The following is a 19018-nucleotide window of genomic DNA, read 5'->3' as shown; positions in this document are numbered from 1 at the left end:
GGGTGAGGGGACGCAGAGAGGGGATGCTCGGACGGCACAAGCCGCGCCAGGGGGTCTAGAGGACGGGGAGGCGGCGAGGGCCCCCGAGCCTGACCTTCGGGACGAGGAAGCTTGTGCAGGAGGGAAGGGAGCCGGTGGGGAGCGCGGGGCTCCAGGGTCTAGGGGAGCACGGCCGTCCCGAGAGTCCCGCCGTCGCGCTTTCAGGTTGGGGAAGTTCGGGGTCTGGGAAGTGGGCGCGATGCTCCAGGTGGGAACCCGCCCTCCGGGTCCCTGGACCGAGTTGTGCAGCGCCTGCAGCAACAGGTAACCCCGAAGGGTGGAGGCTCCGGGGGCACCCCGAGCTGGCTTTGTCCTGCGGATTAGAGGGCTCTCCTAAGGGACAGCGCTGGGGTGGGCGGGTGGGGTAGGCGAGGTTAAAAAAAACAAACAACAAACGCTTGGGGCCCCCCTTGGAATTGTCGGGGAGTGTTGGGTGCAGGACCGTGAATCCGAGTAGAGGAACCGGGATGGAGAAGCCTGGGGTGCGCCCCACCTCCGATTGCGTAAATGCCTTTATCTCACGGGGTTGACCCCCTACCCTTTGCATCTCGTCTCCCGGGACGCCGGGAAACTGACAGAAACTCGATGCCAAGTGGATTGTTCACACTGATTGGCAGGGAAAGTGCGAACAAAGAGGTGCGTCCCCCGGAAACAATGATTTTGGAGATTTTCCCCCCCGTAGACTCGTGCGCGCCGGGAAGGCGGGGGATAAAAGGGTGGTGGGCGGGAGGGGCCCGGGCCCGGCGTCTCCCGGGGGGAAAGTTTCCAGCGAGGTCGCGGGAGGAGAGGGTCGGGACAGAGTTGCGTGGAACTGGGGACGCAGCCGCCCCGGCCGCCTTGGAGGTTCCCGAGCCGGGCGGGAGATGCGGGGAGAGGGAGGGGGCGGGGAGGGGAGGGGAGGGAGAGAGGAAGAAGGGGTGAGAGGGAGAAACCTGCCGCCGCTCGCCGCCTCTTTGTCTGCTCCGGGACTTGGAACAAAAGGGGGAACTCTGATGAACTCTCTCCTCCCCTCTCCCCCGGACGCCCGGGTATCTCTCCCTCTCGCAACTTTGCCGCCGCGACTTTCTCCGCTGTCGGGCCACACACAAAAGTGTCCGAGCGCCTTGCGGACTGCAGCAAGGGAAATGTCCCTTGGCAGTGCGACGAGGTGGGGACGAAGGTGAGTGGAAATTGTTGTCTTGTTTACCACCCCCCCCCCCCTAAACTCGCCCGGCTCCCCGCCCTTCCGAGGACGGAGGCGTAGTCCGGTGGCGAAGTTTGGCTGGTAAGTTGTACCTCCTTTCTCTGTTCCCTTCTCTTTTGTTCTTTAGCGAACTTGCACAGAATTGTTTTATTTGTTGATTTTTAATAGGCAGCAGCCAGACAGGCACTTCTCATTAACAGGAGAAGCTGAGGGGGTGGGTGGAGATGGGAGCAAGGGTATCTAAGGGGGGCATTGCCTCGCTTTCTCCCAGTTGCGCACAAACGGAGTAAACTTGCTGAAATGCATGGGGACACGTCCAGTCTCCCTCCTCCCCACCGCCCAACGCCGCCCTGACTTGGGTCTTGGAAAAGAAAGAGACAAGGAGGTGGGGGGGGGGGGCTTATAAGTTAATTGTCTGCGGAGCGCTGTGCAGTTCCAACGCACAATAGGAAAGCTGCAACAATAGAATGCAGAAGAGGTGTGGGTTGCAGGGGAGTGGACTCTTGAGTTGGTGGCCAAGGGGGTCTAGAGCAAACAGGTAAGAGTTCAGAAAGTTTTCTTCGGGGCTGGGGTAGGGTGGAGGAAGCCACAGGTTCCCACTGTCAGAGATACAGGGATGAAGGGATGGGGCCTGGACCACTAGTTAAGAGTCGGCCATCCTGACTGCCCTTTCCAGTTCCACGACCCACCCGGAATAACCTATGCGCTCCCTGAGATCCAGCCACTATCATCTCTCCAATTTACCCCCCCCACCCCCATTTCATTGTGTTTGAATAGAAAGGGGAACAGGAGCCCCCCCCCCCCCAAGCTCCTCAGACCCAGCAGTCCGCCCAGCCTTTTGTGTTTTAACCTTTTGTTTCTGTCTGCCACGCCCGCCCAAAACAAGGATGGCTGTGGCTGCTTCTGCGGGGTGGACGCACAGCCCGGTTCCCTCTGTATTATTTATAAGCAAAGGGAGGCTCCCTGACTTCTCTCCCAAGTAGCTGCACTTTGCAGCCTTTCTAGGTTGGTTCCTGCTCGAGGGAGGTGACCACTCTACAGCTAGTAAACACCTCTGATTACTCTGAGGTTGCCTTCAGCGCGATCCCACTTCCCCACAAAAGTTGTTTATCTGTCCCGTCCCTTGGTGAGTAGACATTTAGGGACAACGTTGGGAGTTTGTTGCAAGTGGGCAGATGTGTCTGCTAGCTGTTAGGATGCGCTCAGATACTAGGAATGGGTGGAGCAGGCTTCTGGAATTCAACAATGCGAATTTAGGTCATTATCTTCAGGTCTGTGTTATGGGATCCTTCCAAATACCAAGGTAACTTATCACCTCCTCCACTTTCCTCTCCTGTCCCCACCCCTGAGTTGGAGGTTTTCCTCACACCCTGGGACTTAACTCACCCGCCTTTTCTTTTCGGTTTGACGTGACAAATGAAACATCAAACTGAGTAGGCTGCTAATAGCTGGAGGAAACACCCAAACGCAGTCTATTGTAACTTCTCAAAGTTATGATTTTGCATAGTATTGTATAGAATATCCATTATTTAAAACTTGCAGCTAGAAATGATTTAAGTGCCAACACTTTGTATATGAAATCTATTACGGCTGCGGTTACGGGTTTTTTTTTTTTTTTTTTTTTTTTTTTTTTTTTTTAAAGAAACTGAGTAGATAGAATGACTGGGAAACTAACATTAGTTAATTTCAATTGTATAGGTGCAGTTATTATCATCAGCATCTAGAAAGCATCATTCAGGGCATTGACATCCATACTGCATTGTTCTTACTGGATCTTTCTATCAGTGAACATTATGGAAGTACCAATACAGCATCAAGTTATTCCTGGATGGAAAGTTTTCAAACTTCTTCATTTGGAGTTACTTGAACTTTAGGATGATAGGCTTTTTGACGATGCCTTCCCTATGTGGATTACTACAGTTTGATCACTGGGAATTCTCTGCCTCCAAGCAGGTACGTTGCTTTTTTAAAATACTCTACACGCATTTGTTTTTGGGCTGGTGCTTCTGCCATTAGAGAATTGTCTAGCTGTTGCCTGATCAAAGTGATTTATGACTTTGGATTTCCTCGTTTTGAACTGGTTTTTGTAGGTTCATTTTCATTTGGAATGATGATTTGGGTACTTCTGATGGAACTTTACTAATTTTACAGTGTCTGTCTCCAACGTTAGCACACATAATGGATGTGGGTTATAAAGTCACTAAGGAAAGTTATATAACAATGCTGGGTCCAATAAGCACGTGTCCTATTTTATTTATGATCCATTTTGTTTTTAAATATGGCAGTTGGTGCTTATATATTTGCAGAACTTTTGTGGTTTGCAATATTTCTCTTTTACTTTGATATTTCATTTTGGTAAACAAAATCCAAAAGTGACCAGAAATAGATGCATTAATGACAGGGAGTCACTGTTAAGTACAAGTTCTATCAGAATGAAACTTGACTGTGTAATAACAACAGAGGCTGGTAAAGTTGTTTAATCTTTATAGTATACATCAAGTTTTTATAGTGTTCATTAAGAGTCTTATAGTCCTTCTTTTTAAGTCCTTACAATTCATTTTTGTTAATCTCTGTTAGGAAGCAGTTAAAAGTTCACATAAATACTGTCGGTAATAGAAAAAGTAGTTTGATACAGTATTTAATTTCCTTGTTTAGCAGTTGCTTGCCATGGAAAGCAAGAGTTTTCTTTGTTTAAAATAGGTTGATGGGGCGCCTGGGTGGCGCAGTCGGTTAAGCGTCCGACTTCAGCCAGGTCACGATCTTGCGGTCCGTGAGTTCGAGCCCCGCGTCAGGCTCTGGGCTGATGGCTCAGAGCCTGGAGCCTGTTTCCGATTCTGTGTCTCCCTCTCTCTCTGCCCCTCCCTCCGTTCATGCTCTCTCTCTGTCTCAAAAATAAATAAACGTTAAAAAAAAAAATTTTTTAAAATAGGTTGATTTGAAATGATTTAAAAGTTGTCGGATTTGATACTCAAAAATGATTCAAGTTCAAGGTGGTTTAAAATCCTACAGATAGAGAATATCATTGCTATATTACTGTATTGGGAAATGTTAAGGTCTGGTCAGAGATGCTAATTGAGAATTGGACATCTTTTCATCCTGCTGTAAGTAAAAAATATTGTGATTTGCTTCTTTCTAGTTATGTAAACTTGGGCAAGCTCTAGTTTATTGTCCAATAAAAATGACGGTTAGGTTAAAGAAACTTTAAGAAATCTTTTGGCTTTAAGATTTTGTGATTTGTTGGTTGCTCTCGTAATTAAGGTGCATCATCTCTCGTGAGGTTTGTTTTTAAATTGTTGAACAATAGACTTACTGACATGGAAAACTTCATATATATTAATAATTATTTCATATGAATGCTTAATTCAGGGAGTACTCAGGAAATACGCTTTACATATGTAGTAAAATATACTTTCAGCAAAGTTTGCTAGATGAAAATGTCCGATGTCCTCAAACATTTTTAAACAAAAGTTACCTGCCGGCATATTTTCGGGGGAATAAGGAGTGCAGTGTTGTTTCCCGGAAGGTATTTTACAAAAGTATTACAAAGGTCTAAACTGAGTATGTTTGAATTTGTTCTAATGACCACCCTGAAAGGGGCTCAGACATGGGCTTGGAACGAAACAGATCTGAGTTTGAATCCCAGCCCAGGTAACTACTTACTGTGATACATTGGCCAGGATATTGATTTCCTTGGGTCTCAGTTTCCTCACTGGTAAGTGGGGACCATAATACTTATCCCATAGAGTTATTGTGGGGAAGATGTTTTTTAAAAGCGTATATGTAAGAAAAAAACTGAAAGAGGGATAAAGACCTGTAAATATATAGTAAGAGGTACTATTATTACCTTTCACAATGAATTAGTGGTGCCTTGATACTTCCAATGTTCTCTGTTGATTGACTGCCTTACAAGTTTCAAGCCACAGTAACCAAAACTACTTACTGAAATAATCAGTCAAGTGGGATAGAAGAAGATTTTACATACTCAAATGTTTTTCTCTAAAAATATGTTCTACCGGGGCTCCTGGGTGGCTCAGTTGGTTGAATGTCCAACTTCATCTCAGGTCATGATCTCGCGGTTTGTGAGGTCGAGCCCCGCGTCAGGCTCTGTGCTGAGCCTGGAACCTGCTGCGGATTCTGTGTCTCCCTCTCTCTCTGCCCCTCCCCTGCTCGTGCTCTCTCTCTCTCTCTCTCTCTCAAAAATAAATAAACATTAAAAAAAATGAAAATATGTTCTGTTTACCTCTTTTATCAGTTAAATGTGGATGAATCCACTTCAACAAACACTCACTTACAAGTCTTACGTGTGTAAGCAAATTGCTGAAGGTTATGGCTTCAACTTGGAATATGTGGCTCCTCCATTTCCTTACACAAGTTTCTGTAAATGGAGATAATCACACGTTTCTAGAATTAATTTACTCAAATTCTCTATTTTCAATGCTATCAGTGATGAATAGACCTAGATATAGTTTTAAGATTTTTGTTCATCCACTTTTCAGCTGTAATAGAAAGTGATGGTTCAGTGGTTTCTTGATGGGGAAATCGAGAACTCTAGCACATTTTCTCACATTACTTTTTATAGAATGGTCCTTACTTAAATAAAAAAACTCTGTTAGTATAAACAACACTTAGAAGCATAGCATATCATTGTGTAATAACGTTTAAAGTCGTGGATTTTCATTTTCGAGATCTGTAATTTAGCAAGACACATTGCCTCCTCTGAGTGATTATTTAGTTTGAGGAAGATTATATTCATTTACCCTTAGGATGTTTCTGATGGGACCGTTAAGGTATTGCTTCCTCTCATTTGTAACTCTAGTTGCCTAGAAATGATAATACTAAGGAAAACATGGGATAAATTGATATTAAAATGGAAAAATGTGTCTTTTGAGATATATCCAAAACTTTCTGTTTGTGGACAACATTGATTTTAAGCATCAGATTAGATAGCATTCATATAGCAACTACTAATAAATTGTAATTACAGAGTTTACAAGGATAAGTTCCTTTACATTTTCTTTTTTTTTTAAGTTTATTTATTTTGAGAGAGTGAGGGAAGGGCAGGGAGAAAGACCAAGAGAATCCCAAGAAGGCCCAGCGCTGTGAGCATGAAGCCCAATGCAGGGCTTGAACCTGTGAGATCATGACTTGAGCTGAAACCAAGAGTCCGTACCCTCGACTGACTGAGCCCTCCAGGGGCCCCTCCTTTACATGTTCTATATAAAAGCATGTATTTAACTTTGAACTTTATAAGTCTAGGAGGTAATGGCTTGAACCTTTTGTTGTATTTTGAGTTATCGTTTCTACTTATTTATTTGCTATGAGTTTCTGTAGGTATACTAGGTGTTCCCAAGTTTACTTTGGTTTCTTCTTTGTGGCCTCACATTTGCTGATTGTTAAATGCCAGCCATTTCTAAGAACTTTGATGGTATTTCTGTTCTTTATTGTTGAAGATACAGGTGTTTATTTGAAGATACAGGAATATATTGATCGTGAGCCAGTGAAACCTGCTTTGGCCATTCATTCTTTCCTCATTCATTCTTTAAATAATACTTATTTAGTGCCTTGTATATGTCAAGCATTGTTCTATACACTGAGGATACAAAAAACAAAAAAACTGTGTACTCTTCGAGCTGTTACTAGTAATGATAAAGTAGGTGTTAAAGGTGGCAGCTACTGTTGAGAAAAATAAACCAGAAAAGAGGAGAGAGGGAGTGGGAAAGAGGAGGTTGCGATTTCCCGGGGGTTGGCCAAGGAGGACCCCCTGGAAAAGGTGACACTTGAGGGATGATAAGAAGGAAGGGAAGGAAGGAGCTGTGTGAGGTCAGTAGGGGAGCATTCCGCCAGAGGCCTGGCTAGTGCCTGCTTAATCAACAGAAAGCAAAGAAGGCATAAACGGCCGGAGGGGAGTGAGCAGAGGGGGTGGTGGTGGGAGATGAGGTCAGAGAGGAAACAGGAATACGGTGGGCAGATCACATGGTTCTTAAAGGCCATCATGAAGACTTTGGCTTTTTTCAGGGAGGGGCATGGGGTACCACTGAGGGGTTTTACAGTGATTGACCTGATGCAACTAATGGTGACATAGAATGACTCAGGTGAGTAGAAACCCGGAGTGGACAAAGGGTAGAAGAAGCAGGAAGACTGTTTAGGAACCTATTTCAGGTATAAAGAGGTGATGTCAACTTGGTACAGGTAGCATGGAGGTGTGGCGAGAAGAGGTTGAATTCTAAAGATATGTTGGCTGGGGGATTTTCTGGTCGGTTGGATAGGAAGTAGGAGAGGAGGAGGGGAGTCGAATGTGATTCTGAGATTTTTGACCTGAGCGCCCGAACGGACCAAACGCCCATGAACCGAGATGAAGTGCGGGCTTGGGTTCCAGGAGACCAGGAGCTTAGTGGGACACATTAAGACACGTGTTAAGCATCGAGGCAGTTTGATACATGAGTCTGGTTTTCTGGGAAGGAACCAAGAGATGCAAATTTGTGAGCTGGACGACATGAGATGCCATTTGAAGCCACAATCCTGGATGAGATCACCAAGGGAGTAACTATAGGAAGAAAAGAGGTCTAGATACGGAGCCCTCCGGATTGAGGAGTGGGGAAGAAGAGAAGGGTCAAGCGAAGGATAGTGATTCTAGGCTGCCGCTGAGGTGGAAACCCAGTGAAGAAAGTGTCTCCAGCAGGAGGGCAAGATCATCTGCGGCAAGTGGTGCTGCAAGACTGAGCAAGATGACAGTTGAGAATAGGCCTTCGGGCTTGGCGTTTGGGATGTCGATGCTCATTGGCGGTCTTGCTGGATAGAGCAGTTTAGGTGAATGGTGAGAGGTCACATCTCTTTCCTTATTTGTGTGGTCCATTACAGACCTTTAAAACCTCATCTACTCCAACTAGAATTTGTTAGTACTTTATAATTGATAAAATGCTCTCACGTATGTGATCTCTGCCAAGCCTCAGAGCAACCGGAGAGAAATGGGATGGTGATATCTACGTTTATCTTAGGGAAGGAAAAGTCGAGACTCAGAAGTGAAGTGATTCGTCCAGAGTCACCCAAATATATGAGATAGCTGTCTTTCAACCGCAAACCTCTTACCACTCACAATAGGGGGATGGTAATAATAATAAACAAATCCCACTACAATGGGATGGAGGTGGTGATGGCAGGATGGCATCAGAGAGGAAGTGATTATCCTCTGGGGTCAGAGAGGACTTTTTCCAGTTGGGTTTTTAAAAGATGAATAGCATTTTGGCATCTAGTCAAAGGGGAAGGATATTCTAGGCTTGGGAGATATGATGTGCAAACATGCTGAAGGCTGAAGCATGGGGTGACAACTGAAATGTATTTGGGGTGCTTAAGCTATTTATTTCCTTGCTGATGTGGAGAGTGGGTGGGAGGCAGGGGGGAGTGAGAGCAAGTGCTAGTTCAAGCTTGGATTGAAATCGGGTTTTAATAACACAACTATTAAGTGCCATTATTATTATTATTATTATTATTATTATAGAGTATTTATTTAAGCAGTCTCTACACCCAACATGGGGCTGGAACTCACAACCCTGAGATCAAGAGCCACACTCTAGAGTTCTATGGACTGAGCCAACCAGGCACCCCTAAACGCCATCCTAAATGTGCCTCATGCCATGCAAGATAGTTATACACAACCTAGTTAGAAATGCCCGAACATATGTACATCCCCACAAATGTGCTGTCTTAGTCTGGTCTGGCGACCGTCGCCAAGCACCACAGACTGGGTGGCTTATAAACAACAGAAACTTTTTTCTGACAGTCCTGGACTCCGGGAAGCCCCAGATAAAGACACCGGCAGACTCAGTGCCTGGTGACGGCTGGCTTCCTGGTTCAGAGATGGCTATCTTTTTGTTTTTGGCTGTGCCCTCACATGGAGGAAGGGGCAAGGGATCTCCCTTGGGATCTCCTTTATAGGAAACCCGTTCATGGGAGGGCCACTCCGATGATCTAAGCACCACCCACAGGCCCCCACCTCCAAACATCATTACATTGGGAATTAGGTTTCCATATAGGAATTTTTTTTGGTGAGGGGGAGGCGATACAAACATTCAGTCTATAGCATGTGTATTTTCAAAATTCTACTCATTCTTCAAAAGTAAATGAAAGTGTGAATCCAGTAGCACCGAAGAGGGTTTGGTGACTATATTTCTAGCCTGTATCCATCCGGATGCTTTTGGCTTCAAGTAAGAAAATAACCCCAAGTGGCTTAAAAAGTCAGGGTTTTTATTTTAGTTTTTGGTTTCACAGAAAAGAAATTTGGAGCAGGGCTATTCCAGGACTGGCTGATTTATGCAGCTGAGCAGCGCTAGGGTTCCTGATTAGCTGACTTTTTCTTTTGGTTCTGAGATAACCGTTGTAGTGGGAAGCATCATGTCCCCCTGACTTGGGATCCTAAGATAGGAAGGGCTGAATTCTTGGGTCCACACATACACATACACACACCCCATTTTTAGAACTTTCTATCATGTCTGAAATATCCCCTGTGCCCATTTTCTGTCAACTTCTATTCCCGCCCACTGGTCTTAGGCAACCACTAATGTACTTTGTGTCTCTCTAGACTGGTCTTTTCTGGACATTTCACACTTAAATGGAGTCCCGCAATCAGCCGTCCTTTTGTTTGGCGTCTTTCGCTCACTGTAAGGTTTTTGAGGCTTATCCATATTGTTGCATGTGCTGGGAGCGTGTTCCTTTTTATTGCTGAGGAATGTTCCATTGCGTGGATATACCACATTTATGTTTCTGTTCACCAGGTAATGCACATGTGGGTGGTTTCCATTTCTTAGCTATCACAAATAATGCTGCGATGAACGTTTATATACACGAGGTTTTGCATGGACATATGTTTTCATTCCTCTTGGGTAGACATGTAGGAGTTGAATTGCTGTTGCGTGTGGCAAATTTATATTAAGCTTTTTCAGGAAGCGCCAAACTGTCTTACAAAGTGGGGATGCCAGTTTGCAGCTTTGAGAGTTAACCAACAAAGGACCAGAGTTCCAGTTTCTCTGCCTCCTGGTCTTTTATATCTTTTTAAGAATGAGGAAAACTTCCTGGGGCGCCTGGGTGGCTCAGTCGGTTAAGCGTCCGACTTCAGCTCAGGTCACGATCTCACAGTTCATTTGGTGAGTTTGAGCCCCGCGTCGGGCTCTGTGCTGACAGCTCAGAGCCTGGAGCCTGCTTCAGAATCTGTGTCTCCCTCTCTCTCTGCCCCTCCCCCACTCACACTCTGTCTCTGTCTCTGTCTCTCTCAAAAATAAATAAAGATTAAAAAAGAAAAAAAAGAAATAAAAGAACGAGGAAAACTTCCAAAGAAGTCGAGAAGACTTCCTAGGGCATCTGTAGAAGCCCATGACAAAACTAGTCGCTAAAAGGGGGCATGAGATTCCTCGGAGAGGCTTGGGCTGGTCGGGTAACCCCCCGGACCCAGGAAGAGACTCATAACGTGCATCGGTGCCCAGTGTTAGTACAAGATTGGATGGGGTTGGCTTATGTGTCAGTAACCAAGAGACTCAGCCATATGTCCGTGTGCCAGGCTAAAGACGTACTGTTGGTATAAACATACAAAGCAGAGCCAAGTGCTGTGTTTATGTGACAATTATGATTTAAAAGGTAGCCACAAACCCAAACACCAGTAATAAAGCCTATGGGAATTCGGGTTAGTCTCTGCTTATCTCGGTAAGAATTACTGGAAATTAACCTGTCCCACCGACTCGCAAAACAGGCACAGCCTTGGTGAGTGACTCTGTGGGCAGTTGCTAAGCCCCGACATTCCTTTCCTATGAAGTACCATGTAACTTTTTTGGCATTCCAGTAACAGTATTTTATAATCTTGGTTAAGTGCAAGTTAACAGCCACCAAATCCTTGGCTTAAGATATAGAAAGATATTTAGACTATGTTAAGTGTGGGACAACTTGGCAGCAGCTGAGCCAGGATGGGAAAAAAATAAAACCCAACCCAAGACTATATTTTCATAGTCTACGTTATTCTTTTATTAGTTCTCTTAAAATCTACTTTTTTTTAAAAGCGGTTTTTGAAACATTTTAGAGAGTGCGAGTGGGGGAGAGGGGCAGAGGGAGAGAGAGATGTCTTTATCTTTTTTTTTTTAAGATTATTTATTTTGAGAGAGAGTGAGCATATGTGGAAGTGGGGGAGGGGCAGAGAGAGAGAGAGAGAGAGAGAGAGAGAGTCCCAAGCGGGCCCTGAACGGTCAGCACAGAGCCTGACACAGGGCTCAGACTGATGAACCATAAGATCATGACCTGAGCCCAAACGGAGGGCCAGATGCTTAACCAGCTGAGCCACCCAGGCTCCCCAGAGAGAGGATCTTAAGCAGGCTCCATGCTTGGCCCAGAGCCTGACGCAGGGCTCCGTGCTGTGACCCTGGGACCATGACCTGAGTCGAAATCGTGAGTTGGGTGCTCAACCAACTGAGCTGCCCAGGCGCCCCTAAAATCTATGTCTATTTTTCGTTGTGAATTTTAACATGCAATTAGGGATAGGTGACCCCATATATGTGTAGGCTATTGATGCTACTACCCTCTGTTGCAAAATCCAGAACGTGTGGGTCAGCATGTTTATTTCAGTTGAATGAAGGAATTTCAAGTGATTTCAGGCCTGAAAGTCCCTGAGAATCTGAAAAGCAAACATTTTGCTAACTTAGAAGGCGTCCACAAATAATTCAGAGAACGTAGGCATAGTCATAGATAAATTATGTTGGAAATGGATTTCTGTGACACTCCTGCTTTTAAAATTATTTTTTGTTTTCTTCCTTCAAATCGTAAAGTAGGTACCAGTATAGACTATGACATCTAGAATTTTGTAACTGTTAGAGGCGCCTGGGTGGCTCAGTCAGTGGAGTGTCCAACTTCAGCTCAGGTCATGGTCTCACAGTTTGTGCTTCGAATTATGTGTCTCCCTCTCTCTCTGCCCCTCCCCCACTCACACCCTGTCTCTCTCTCTCTTTCTCTCTCTCTCAAAAATAAATAAACAGAATTTTGTAACTATAGTCTTAATACTGATATTTTGAATTATACAGTGACTACTTAAAAGAGACTCCAAACAATCCCAGTAGTTCTTCCAATAATGGGTAATTGATTCTAGAGGTGGAAAAAGCTAAGAAGAGAACTTTAAGTTTCTTAGTTATTGATCTTAGTGGGTGTAAGGTATACATCTTAAAATGTATAGTCTAGTGTTCTATTTCTCAGAAGAATAGTAACCATTACAGAAACCCTGCACATTTGTGTAGCAGGATCTTACATATCCCCTTTTAAAATTTTTAGTTATTTATTTATTTGATTTTTCTTTCAAATTCCATGTGGTAGGTGTTACTAACATTCTCATTTGGCAGGTGAAGAAACTGGGGCTCAGAGAAGTATCTAGCCCAAATGACCAAACTAGTAAATAGAACAAGGCAAATCTAATTTAGAGTCCGGCAATGTAAACAAGGACAGGAGAATATCCCACTCGAGCAGATAATTTTTCTGGTTTCATGTGGACATGGTTTACTCTTATCCTGCAAATACTGTGAATATATTTCGAGACCCAGACGTTTAATCAGGCTTAAAGGGAGGATGGTCTGCCCTGATGGTGCTTTTAAATTCCTGAGGGATTGTTTTAAAAGCAGTGGTTGAGAAGCCAGCATGGTGGCGAAACTGATCAGCATTCAGGAGTTTTATTTGTCAGATTTTAATGAGATGGCGTCCTTATTTATTTATTTATTTATTTATTTATTTATTAAAAAAATTTTTTTTTCAACGTTTTTATTTATTTTTGGGACAGAGAGAGACAGAGCATGAACGGGGGAGGGGCAGAGAGAGAGGGAGACACAGAATCGGAAACAGGCTCCAGGCTCCAAGCCATCCGCCCAGAGCCTGACGCAGGGCTCGAACTCCCGGACCGCGAGATGGTGACCTGGCTGAAGTCGGACGCTTAACCGACTGCGCCACCCAGGCGCCCCGATGGCGTCCTTATTTCATGAATATCCCGACGATGGTGCATGACAATGTTCACAGAATCCCCATTCTGTAGCAAAAGGAAAAAACGGATTTTGGACTTTCTGTTCATCTCATTTCTTCTTCAAGTCAGATGTGCAAAGAAGAGCTTTGGGTGGCTTACAACAACAACTGAACCAAAAACCCTAGCTTTATCTTGCTTCGTCCCTGAGCTTAGGTGTCTCCCTGTGTCTCTCTCTCTGGCCCTCTCACCTCCCGACCCCACCCCATCTCCTCGTCTATCTGGATACACATGCAAAGGGATTCTGTACAGTGGCTTGCTCTTTGTAGATCTGTCCCCTATCCTGGGCTGTCTGCTTTGCTGAGCAGCTACTGTGGAGTGCGATGAGCCTCTCAGGAGACTTCTTGTCCTTTCGTTGGGGCTGAGGCCAAAGGTAGGCCCAAGCGACCTGGTCTGTGCCTTCCTTCTCCGCCTCAGGCTTGGGTCTTACTAGCTTCCTGGATATTACCACTTCCACAGGGCAGATAGGATGTCTTTTCTAGAAGCCTGTGGCAGAGCGAAGCCTAACTTCACAAGCTCTGCTTCCTTTCTCCTGGGTCTGGGTGTATCCTGTTTGAACGTGGCCTTCTGATGCTGTGGGTTTGGGAGGCTTTTTGAGCCCCTGCTTTTCTAGACTGGCTTGGAAGGAAGAAGAGAACTTGAACTTCCCTCAGTAGTGCACACCAGTAGGTCCATTGCCTACCCTTTTTGTGGCTTTCATTTGGTGGCCCTGCGGGGCATTTTGGACCGGACCTAGATCCTTACAGCTCCTGTTGAGGTCGGAAGGTGAACCCTAGCGAGTGAACTAGGCTATTAGAATAAAAAAAAACCCCACCTAGACCCTTGAATCTCCTTTCATTGGGATGCAAGTAAGATGCAGAAGAAAGAAGTTGTCTCAAAACAGAAACACCCGGAGGTGGGCCGTGCGTGGCCCTCTGCCCTTGTGTCAATACCCTGTGTTTCCGCTCCTCGTTCTGTCTGCCTAGGGGCCACCACAGTGCCACCTACCTGCTCCGCGGCGTGACCTCTGAATCCCCAGGGTTTGTGTGTGCTCAGGCTCCCAAAGCCAGGGGTAGTTTTTGGGCTAGTTCTGGCTAAGTCGATCGCTTTGGAATGTGGGAGTCCACCCAGGCGCTCAGAACCGCGTCAGGGAGCCTTGACCATCTTGTGGTCCCCATGCTATTTTCTGACTCCTGGGCTCTGCGTCACTGTAAGTCATTAGCACCTACTGATTCAGCTTAGTTACACAAGTTCAGGGACTTGATGTACGGATGCAAATGGTTTCTCTTTGCACGTCCTGGTCTTTTGCGTTCCTTGGTTGTTTTGTCTCTGGCCTCGGTTGGGCCTGGTCCTCCTCTGCTACTGTTTTGTCCTTGGTTCTCCTCTTCACTTCTCAGTCCTCAGAGCTGGCCGGTTCCACTGCGTCTTTGCCAACCCCAGTGGTCTCAGCTTCTACCCCCTGTTCTTAGGGAATAATCTTGGATCTCAATATGTTGCTACAAAAAAAAAAAAAAAGTCATACAACGTATTTCCAAAATCAGAACTCTCCATTTGCTGTTATCCTGTCTGCCCTTCTCTCCAGGAGATTGTGTTCAGGAAAATTCAGGAAAACACCTGAAGTTTGGGGAACTACAGAGCCTCTCAACCATCTAAAGAGAATTAAGTTGGGCTGAGCACCCTTTTTATGTCAAACGTATCTTAGTGCTCTGATTCTGTGAAAACTGGTGATGGCTGAATAATATATGTGGTCGGTGATACTTTATTAACCAGACTATTTGATGAATCCACGGAAGGGATTGTAACGAAGTAGCTGAGATAGACTAGCCTTGAGTGGAGTGATGAATAATAGTCGGGCATTTTGTTTTGAGTTTTTGTTTTTTTTCTTTCTTTTTAAGTTCATTTATTTTGAGAGACAGACCAGAAGAAGGGCAGCGAGAGAGGGAGAGAGAGAATCCCAGGCAGGCTCTGCGATATCAGCACAGAGCCTGATGTGGGACTTGAACTCACAAACCATGAGATCATGACCTGAGCTGAAACTGAGTCGGACACTTAACCTACTGAGTCACCCAGACGCCCTTGTTTTGAGTTTCTTTCTTTCTAAAAAAAAAAAAAAAAAAATCACATTTATTTATTTTTGAGAGACAGAGACAGAGCATGAGTGGGGGAGGAGCAGAGAGAGAGGGAGACACAGAATCAGAAGCAGGCTCCAGGCTTCGAGCTGTCAGTACAGAACCCAACACGGGGCTCGATCTCACGAACTGTGAGATCATGACCTGAGCTGAAATCAAGAGTCAGGCGCCCAACTGACTGAGCCACCCAGGCACCCCATACTCTCTTTGGTATCGTTTGAATTTTATTTTATTATTACTTAAAATTTTTAAAAATGTTTATTTTTGAGAGGTGGGGGGGAGAGAGAGAGAGAGAGAGAGAGAGAGAGAGCAAGGGAGGGACAGAGGGAGAGAGAAGGAAACACAGAATCTGAAGCAGGCTCTGAGCTGTCAGCACAGATCCTAGGGCTTGAACTCACAAACCGCAAGATCATGACCTGAGCCAAAGTCGGATGCTTAACTGACTGAGCCATTCAGGCGCCCCTTGTATATTTTGTATTTAAACTATGTGACTACATTTATCCCAGTATAAACAGGGGGGGTGAACGGAAAGAGGGAGGGGAGGGAGCGAGGAAGGAAACTATTAATTATAGAGATTCATTACATCAATTAAGTAATATTTTCAAGTCATATGCTTATCTAAAGTACTTTGCAAAGCTCTTGGGGTATAAAAGTACATAGTAAAAGGAACTCTTTAGAGATCCCTATGTGCCGGTCTTTGGGGAAATGGTCTTTAAACCTGTCAACAGCCCCATAAAGCAGGCATTGTTATCCACTTTTTACAAGTGAAGAAATGGAAGCTGTTAATGGTAGGGCCGGGGCTGGACCCAAGGAGATCTTCATGCACACGCTGTGCCATGATGCCACCTTAGTCCGCTTGGGCTGGTATAAAAAAACTGTGCAGACCGGGCGGCTTAAACAGCAGACGTTATTTCTCTCCCTCCTGGAGGCTAGGAAGTCCACTCTCAAGGTGTAGACAGGCTCAGTGTCGGGTAAGGGCTCTATTCCTGGTGTGCAGCCGATTGCCTTCTTGCAGAATCCTCACTCGGAGGAGACAGAGAGAAATCTGGTCTCTTCCTCCCCTTGTAATGGCACCAGTGCCATCATGGGGACCCCATTCTCATGACCTCGTGACCTCATTCAGACCCAATTACCTCCCAAGGGCCTTACCTTCAAATACCATCGCACTGGACATTAGGATGTCAACGTATGAATTGGGGGGGGGGGACACAAACCTTCAGTCCGTAGCACTGCCTCTTCAACACAGGCATCTGCAACTAGGCATCAGCTCACTGGCAACCCTGGCCTTGAGCAAAGCTGTCACGTGGGGGAGATGTGATGGCTACCGTCTACAGTTCCCACCCTCTCGGTCGCCTGCTCTCCCTTTGCCGTATGCATCCTCCATCTTGGCCTCTTTCCTTTTCTTTCCTCCAGAGCAGTTGAGTCTCTCCAGATGCTATTCCATCCGTCCATCTACAGAGCATTCACCTCGCAGCCCCTCATTTAAATATCACTGGGTACCCATCACTTGTCAGGACTGGGCTAGATGCTGGGGATACAAAGTTAAGCAAAACAGGGCACGATTCCTGCCATCGTGTAGCTTTTTCTTTTTCTTTCTTTAACACTTTATTTGTTTTTGAGAAAGGCAGAGACAGAGCACAAGCAGGGGAGAGGCAGAGAGAGAGGGAGACACAGAATCTGAAGCGGGCTCCAGGCTCCGAGCTGTCAGCCCAGAGCCCGACGCGGGGCTCGAACTCACGAACTGTGAGATCGTGACCTGAGCTGAAGTCAGACGCTTAACTGACTGAGCCACCCAGGTGCTTCCAATTTTTTTTTTAATAGCTTAATGAATTTACCTTTCTTCTTTTTTTAATGTTTATTTATTAAAAAATTTTTTTTAACGTTTATTTATTTTTGAGACAGAGAGAGACAGAGCATGAACGGGGGAGGGTCAGAGAGAGAGGGAGACACAGAATCTGAAGCGGGCTCCAGGCTCCGAGCTGTCAGCCCAGAGCCAGATGCGGGGCTCGAACTCACGGACCGCGAGATCACAACCTGAGCCGAAGTCAGATGCTTAACCGACGGAGCCACCCAGGCGCCCCTATTTATTTATTTTGAGAGAACCAGTGGGAGAGGGGCAAGAGAGAATCTGAAGCAGGCTGTACGCTCAGCACAGAGCCCAACACGACTGTGAGATCATGACCTGAGCTGAAATCAAGAGTCGGACGCTTAACTGACTGAACCTCCCAGGCGCTGCACTTAACCTTCTATGGAGTCATGATTCCCCCCCCCCCCGTTTTTTATAACCCACAGAACTTTCATTAACAAAATTCCACAGAATTAAGCTTTTGATAAACATACATTTTGGAAATAATGACCAAAGGGTGTTTTTTTTTTTGTTTTTTTTTTAATGAAAACTCAGTAACTTGACAGATGAATGTGTAAACCTCTACAAAATAGTATTTGACTTTAAATGGTGGGCTTTCAGTCCAAGGGAGAGATGTGAGGAATTTTAGGCACTGTGACATGTCCTATAGTGCAGCAGAAACCTTTCTGTGTCTCTCAGGTCCTGTAAAAGGTAGCTGCTTCCTGTGGCTCTGAGAAGACCCCAAGGCATCGACTACTATCACCTATGCGTGATCATAATGGACTAGAACAAAAATGTGGAGTGCAGTAAAATAAAGATGATGTAGGCATCCAGAATGAGTACCGTGGGGCTAAGAGTGACTGTCCCACAGTTTAGCCCCTACGTACGCTTGTCCCTTGGTTTCCTGTCATTTCAACGTGATTCCATAGAGGCCGGGTGGCCTTGGCTGTATAATGCCTCCCCCCCCCCCCACCCCCCGCCTCCCCCACAAGAGATCAGATCCTAATATCTGGAAACTCTTAAGTGTTACCATGTAAGGAAAATGGTTTTTGCAGATGTAATTAAATTAAGGACCTTGACATGGGGAGATTTTCCTGGGTTATTCGGGTGGCCCAATCCTAAGTGTCCTTGTAGGAGACAGGCAGAAGGAGATCGTCCCTGCAGAGCAGAGGTGATATGAAGGTGATGGCAGAGATTGAGGTGATGTGGCCACATGCTGAGGAATGCCAGCAGCCACCACAAGCTGGGACAGCCAGGATTGGATTGTCCTCCAGGGCCTCCCAAGGGAGCATGACCCTGTCAACACCTTGATTTTGGATATCTGACCTCCAGAATCACGAGAGAATAAATGCCTGTGATTTTCAGCCCTGGGGTTTGTGCCGATTTGTTAGAGCCGCGTTAGGACAGGACTAGGAGTTGCACACTCTGAGGGCGGGGCTGTGTGTTCTCTGTCCTTGGCCTCTATTCAGCGAGCAGAGTTCTGTCTTTACAGGTACTCAAACAGTGGAGTACTTGAATGGACTTCTTCATTGGCTCAGCGATTCAGAGCCTGAAGATTTGTATTTAAAATTTCATTGCAAGAGAAGGGAGAGCAGCAAGATCTGATTTGCAAAAGAAGAAATTAATGCCCCTGAGGCTTAGTCTCCCAGATGAGTTTATTGCATCTGAAAGTTGGATTTACACCACCTTTCTATGTAGCAGTTCCTTCACTGCCCTGCAATATTAATAATACCACCAAAGAGGCTTCATCTAGCAGAACAAGAAAAGTGAGTCATTGCAGGTAGTGGTTTGACGTCTTAATTAAATACCACCTT

At 45.5% G+C, this 19018-nt stretch overlaps 1 long non-coding RNA gene across 1 annotated transcript in view; it reads left to right on the top strand.

The window, feature by feature from the left end:
- Positions 1 to 1004: 1004 nt before the first annotated feature.
- LOC115515049 overlaps positions 1005 to 19018 on the top strand; it is a 104874-nt gene continuing 86860 nt past the window's right edge. The window contains exons 1-2 of the long non-coding RNA XR_003969121.1: positions 1005 to 1198; positions 2921 to 3175. This is a non-coding gene — a long non-coding RNA (uncharacterized LOC115515049). The remainder of the gene's footprint in view (positions 1199 to 2920; positions 3176 to 19018) is intronic.

This window comes from Lynx canadensis, chromosome B2, assembly GCF_007474595.2.
Source record: "Lynx canadensis isolate LIC74 chromosome B2, mLynCan4.pri.v2, whole genome shotgun sequence".
Classification (NCBI taxonomy): Eukaryota; Metazoa; Chordata; class Mammalia; order Carnivora; family Felidae; genus Lynx; species Lynx canadensis.
This window is presented reverse-complemented; position numbering and strand designations above follow the sequence as displayed.